This window comes from Rhinolophus sinicus, linkage group LG02 (assembly GCF_036562045.2).
Source record: "Rhinolophus sinicus isolate RSC01 linkage group LG02, ASM3656204v1, whole genome shotgun sequence".
Classification (NCBI taxonomy): Eukaryota; Metazoa; Chordata; class Mammalia; order Chiroptera; family Rhinolophidae; genus Rhinolophus; species Rhinolophus sinicus.
The window spans coordinates 192537197-192543966 of NC_133752.1; positions in this window are offsets into that span (position 1 = coordinate 192537197).

Genomic DNA, 6770 nt, shown 5'->3' on the forward strand with positions numbered 1-6770 from the left:
AGGAGGTGGCCAAGTTCATCCTGCAGCTTCCTTCCTCCCTGGGCTCAGCTCACCCTTCTCTGGGCCCTTCCCGGACCCCAGGAGCCTGTCTAAACCCATTGGCCACCGCAGCCCCCCACCTGTCCTCACCCAGCTGTCGGGCACCAGTTTCCGGTTGCACTTCCCTGACAGGTCGAGAACTTCTCAAGATCTGGCACTGTGTCTGCCTCCTATCTGGGTCACTGGCACCCAGTGTGTGTTCAGAGTGTGTTTGCTTCATGCACAGTGGAACCTAAGGACGGATGGCCGTTCCTCCAGCACCTCTAGAAAAGGCAGCTTTCTGATGAACCCCAGGATTCTGCAGCTACTGCACTTGGAGGCAGGGAAGCTGAGTTTTAGGGCTCAGGGAGCCTTCCTTCTTTAGTCTATAAAATGGGTGTGGGCAGACCTGTGCTGCCTATGATAAAATTCCTGTGAAAGAGAAAAGGTCCCCTGAAGAAGGAAAATCAAGGACAGGTGGAGACTGAAAGACCGGGCAGAAGTTTACGATGGGGCTAGAGATAAGGGGGTGGGGGTACGTGGGACCTCACCTGGATGGCCATTCATGTGTATCCATCAAGGAACCAAGAGTGCCTGGCATCTACTCTTCAAATACCGTGTATTTCCTGATCTAGCTCAGGGTATCCAAGTTGACCACTAGGGGAGGCGGGGGGGGGGGGCAGGTTGGTTACCTGCCAAGTCTCTCGGAAGCTGGAAGAAGGGACATGCACGAGACCTTCTTCCAGATAGAGTGGCAGTCCTGCAGGTGGGACCCATCCCTGCTTCTGCCCACCGAGCCTGCCAGCCTTCCTCTTGGACCAACGTGGGGTGGGTCCAGGCTTGGGTCTCTCTCTTCACTGAAGTTTGCCTGTCACCAGCATTAGCTGCAGCACCAGCAAATTACACACACACACACACACACACACACACACACACACACACACACACACACAACTTATTTTTCAGATACAGAAACTGATAAGTAGGGAGGGAAAGGGAATTTCTTGAGGTTAGCCAGCAAGGAGGCATTCAATAATAGTGATGAATGCTAACACCGAGATGCCTCTCCTTATGTTCCTAAGTGCTTTCTTTAGAATCATTAGGAGCCTCACAAACCCCTAATGGAATAGGTGTGCTACTCCACCACCCCCATGTTACAGATGGCAGTGCTGAGGCACAGCGAGGTTAAGCAACTTGCTTCAGGTCAGTCAGCTGCCCAGGTGAGGAGCTGGGATTCAAACCCAAACAGACGTTCAAACTCGTGACCACCAGGATATGCTTGCTGTCTCTCTGGATGGAAGCACAGTGCAGGGGAGGCTGTCCTGGAGGGCCTGAGTGCCGTGGAGTGGAATGGGGCTTGAGGGTAGGGCCGGAAGAGCAAAAGCGAGTAAAGAGCTCCTGTTAGGGAGCTGAAGCAGTGAATGGACACAGAATGAGCTGCGCTTGGCAAACTGGCTACAGACAGAAATAATTTTACGCTTTCCCAGTGGCTACTTTGTTAATCTGTTCTGTTAACCCCATCTTTCCTACCTCTGGATGAGATCTCAGGCATATTTCTTAGCTTTTTCAGTCACTCTTGGGGTTTGCCTTATTTTTTTAGCTATTAAAACAGTTTGGTCTACTAGCAAAGTTTTAAGCGCTACTCAAAGCTTCTCCTTCCCCCAAGCTCAAGTTTCCCTCCAACTCAAAGATCTGTATAGTGAGGAAGGAGATAGGGTAGCCTTCTCCTCTAAGACCCACTTGGTCTGCTCTCCCTCTGCCCCCTCTCTCACTAGGTGCCTCTGTTTTCTCCAGGGTTGGAGCTTGGGACAGGGAGGAGTGAGGTGGCAGGTAAGTCTCACGTGGCTGGTCAGCTGTTCTCGGGACGGCCATGCTCTCAGGCTGGTCAGGCGCCAGGAAAGTGGCTCTTTTTCAGTAGGGGTCCTTTTGTGGGTTCTTCAGAGACCCCTTTCCCATCACTAGGGATCTCCCACCTGCAGTTCCTACTTGGGCAAAGTGGCCCCTAGCTGGCTGGTGCTTATAACCCCCCTTCAGCACCTGTCTTCAGGGGTCCACCCAACACAGATTCTTTTGATAGGATCGTGTGCCCCTTTCCTGTTTCCTTCCACCCCCAATCCTCTTGGGGCAGGATCCTAACTCAAAGTGACCTCAAGCCAGCTGTATTCTGCAAGGTTTCTGCTGGGGACCCAGGAAACAAGCTTGCATCCTGGCCCCCCAATGCTCGGAGTGCAGGCTGTTCCCAAAGCTGCTCCATCCCTGCCCCTTGGCAATGGCCTCCAGGCAGCCTCTTACTTTGGTCCCTAATCACCTCACCTCCCAAGTTCCAGTGGACACATGCTGTGTTCTCAGGTTCTCCAAAGTGCCCTCACTTGGCTTGAGTTGGGGAGCAACACCAACTGCCTCTAAATAGAACTCCCTCTCTGGTGTCCCATCTCCCACCTGGCTTCTTGGCCACAGGCCTTGGAGGGCTGAGGGACCAGGAGCAGTTTGGGGCCAGTGCCTGGTAAGTCTATACTTTGTAACAGAGGTATTTGGTGTCCACTGTCCTCAGCTTTGGGGGTCTGCACCGGAGCGGGCAGCAAGGCTGAGGAGGAAGGGAGGGACGGATCCAAGTGACATTTCAGGGGTCAGTTAGTCACCGACGCTTGTCATAAAGGGATGAGTCAAAGACAAGATCAGGGTTCCAGCCGCATCAGGGGAAGGTGGTGAGTCAGGCAGCCTGTGGGGGGTGCCAATTTGCAGATGGAGGTCGGTTTTGCACGGGGAGTTTGAAGGTGTCATGTGTAAGTGGAACAGAGTGGTTGAAAGCATGGCTTTTGAAGTTGGGGCGTTTGGATTTCAGGCCCCGCTCCACAACTTACTAACAGTGCCACCTGCAGCAAGTGACTCAACCTCTGTCTCCAGTTTCCTTGGCGGCACCACGGGACGGTTAATGTCGGAGTAAAACTCGAGTGTGTAGCTCAGAGCCTGGCTCATGGACACTCAGCAGAGCAATCTCATGAAGCGAGTATTACTCTCATCTCCCATTTTATAGATGGGGAAACTGAGGCACAGCAGAGATAAGCAATATGCCCAGGGTCCCATACAGGTGGGCAGTCCAGCTCGGGACTGTCCTCACCCACCATGCTCTCCAGGGAGGAGGCTGGCATGGCGGTGAGTATGACTGTATGGGTTCAAACCCCACCACTACCATGGAGGAATTTTGGAGCAAGTGACTTCACCTTTCTGGACCTCAGTCCCCTCACCTACACCTTGTGGGGACTGCACTCTCTGGATTGTGAGGATTTAATGAGTTAATCCTTTTGAAGTCCACTCTGTACACGGTAGTTATCCTTCTGAGCATAATTCTAAGTTGGAAAGGGTAAAGAGGAAGCCCTCTCTTCCATTTTACAGAAGAGGACACCGAGGCCCAGAGAGGGTGATTGACTGGCTTGAGATCACACAGCTGGCAGAGCTTGGACTCCTGTACTGTTTTTCTACTATCCTCGAGCTGTTTCATGGGAGGAAGGCATCAAGAATTGGTGAGCAGACAGCTGGAACAGCCGGACTGGAAATCAGAGGAGTGGTCAGGTCTGGATACATAGATCTTCTTACCCACATGGTGCTTGAACAAAACGCTTTCACACCCATCACCTTCAGTCCTCCCAAGTAACTCTGACCAGTAGGGAGTTCTGGCCTCCTTTACTGCGGAAGAGCACCAAGGCCTGGAGAGCAGCCTCAAATCTGGCCACCTGAACCTGAACAAGCATCTCTTTTCTCTTTTTGGGGTCTGAGTTGTGACAGACAGGCGGGTAGATGAGCGTTGGGAAGAGAGTCAGGGACGATGAGGGCAGCAAACCTCCGCTAGGACGTTACTGCGTGGTAACAGCCCTGAGTGCCTGCAGGAATTACCAAGGGAGCTGTGAGATGACGATCACTAATGAGTCCCCATGGGGAACAGAGTCCACATTTGCCTTTTCCAAAGTGTGTCCTGTTTCCTTGCTCACAGAGGGGAGTATCAAGCCTTAACAGAACACCTAGGGAACTCCAAATCCATCCCAAAAAGAGCGTGTTGCTCATGCTGGGTTTTCAGACCATGACGCAAGGTAGGCAGGGGGCTTGTTTTCATGTCACAGCAACGAGAACCCCTGCCATCTGGCTTTGTCCCATTTCCAGCAGCCCACCATGGCTCTGCACAGATATCTGCCAGACCCTCTGGCTCATAAAGGCTGATTGCTGGCAGCTGTCATTTAAATGGAGGCACATGTCTTTGTCACACTCTGGGCTCATCCTTTGGAAAAGACAGAAAAGACTTTGGTCTTTTGCTCTAATGAAGGTCACATCCCACGTAGAGGATCAGAGGGGGATCTGTTCCCATCCAGCTTCAACTCCAATGGCTGTGCACCTTCTGTGTGCCTGCCATCTATTAGCATTTTCACATCCATCCTCGAGTCTCATTGTTCTAGAGATTTCAGAAGGTCGGGGAGGGAGCAAGGTAAAGAGGAAAGAGAGATCTGGGTTACTGTCCAAAAACATGAGGTTTTTGTTTTTCAGTTATCGTTTTGTTTTTCATTTTTAACTTTACACATAATCTGTGATGCCAATTTCTTGAAATGTATTGGGACTTGCATTGTGTCCCACTATATGAAGTATATGATAATTTTTGGAAATTATCAACGTGTGCTTGAAAAGAATGTGTCAGGTGCAGGATTCCACACATACTGTTTGTCGTTCTGCTGTTTGTCTTTATGGCTTGCGTCTTGTAATTTGGGATTGTGAGCTCATGTTTACAAGGGTTTTATCTGTGAGAGTCCTGTGTGGCCTTTTACTGTGGGACTGCGCCTTCCGAGAGGCTTGCCTTTGCTACTGCCATGTGCTCCGATCCCATGTTTGCTTTTCATATTAATTTCCAGACTTGGGAGTTCTGAGACCATGTGGGTAATGCAAATTCAAACCTCAAATGTATGTTAGGGAAGGTTCTAGAATTCTAATTTCTTAAGAGAGACTTCATTTTAATTTATCCAACAGAGCCAAAAAATGAGACACACAACTTCTTTAACAAGTTATTTTTTGCCAAAGGGTGATATTTCTCTCGTTTGCTCTTTCATTGAGGATATGGGTCCAGCTTTATTCAGGTGTCTTGGTTCCAAATCTCCTTTGGCAAGAGCCCAAGGCCTGTCTCCCATTCCTGTATACATGTAAAATCTAAGCTCCTTGGTTCTCAAGATCAGCAAAGACCAACACCCCCCCACCTCTGTCCCCATGCCACCCACAGACCCCCCACTCCCAGCCAAAAGGTCAGCACTCCCATTTTTGGTTTCCTCTTTGTTTGTGGTCCCTGGGGATTTCTTTACTGTTTTGGAAGCTCAGTTGGGTATTTAAAAGAATGTCTGTTATATTTTACCCAGTGTCTCTAAGTATTGTATAGCCACAGGCTCTTCAGAAGGTTCTACCCACCATGCTCGAAACTTGGGTTGTACTCCTTCTGCCTCTGAGTGACCATGGGAAGCCCCCTGCCTCCACCCTGCCCTGGCTTCTCAGCTGTCTGATGGGGTACATTGTCCCCCAGACACCTGTGTCACAACCTCACCCAGAAAATGATATGAGATTGGAAATGTGGGGGTGGTGGGCAGGGGCTGGATATCCCCGTGGCCCTTGGAGCTGAGCACCTGTCACTAGTGGTCCTTCCAGGATGTCTGGTGACCAGTCATCTCAGAGATGAGGTATATCTGGGGACAAAGACTCTTCAACAAAGGGACAGATTTCTCTAGCAGTTCCTGGGTAGGCAGGAACTCGCTCCAAGCCTCAAATCTATGGGTTAAAATCCCTCCTGGATCCTCTGTCCAATTCACGCCCAACGTGTCCCAAACTGCACTCATCCTCCTCCCAAGTTGACTCCTCCGCCAGGTGCCCCCACCCATGGGTGTTGTCAATACCTATTACTTTGCCTCCACCAGACCCCCAAGGGGGTTTTAGAGGACCCCTCTCACAAGCACTCAGAGCCAACCAACAAATCCTCAATATTCTGAACATCTATCTCTTGGCTCTGGACACTTCCTGCCATCCCATGCCTCAGCCTAGGCGTCACTGCTCACCAGGGTTATTTCAAGTCAGTGCCCTTTGTACCTCCTGACTCTCAGATGCTCAGAAAGTGTGGATGCCTGGAGGCCAGGGTGGGTCACCTGCCACTTCCTTTCAATCCCCACTGCTGTGATCAGGTGTCCTTTCCAGGCCAGATGTCTTTTGAAAGTGTGAACTCATCCTGAACAAAGAGGGTATGGAATGAGCTTGTCAGCTTGTGATCTGGCTTGAGGGGGGTTTGGCATTTGGATGCAACCACTGTGGCCCCCCTCTTCACTCTAAGCACAGCTTGACAAGGAAAGAATTTTCAGCTTCTGAAAAGTGACTGAGTAGTTTTGCAAAATTGTCATTCTCGTCTTATCCCAACCCCCGTTTCTTACCTGCTCCCATTCTGAGCTTCACCCCAGAGCTGACACGTGGGATGTCACCCTGGTGAGGCCCAGGAATGGGGTGAGGTAAGGAGTGGGGGCCAGCTCAGGTACTGCTTGGCAGACGACCCCGAGACAACAGCAGCAGCCGCTTGTACCCCCGCCCAGATGGGTGTTGGGCTCTCTGAGCCCAGCTGTGTGATCTTCGCCACCTCTCATCACAAACCCTCCTTAAGAAGCTGCCATGGTCACACTCATTCACCCGCAACTAATAAACAGATGTGGCTGCTTAGTAAGTAATGGCCTGATTTGTGAGAAGGTAGT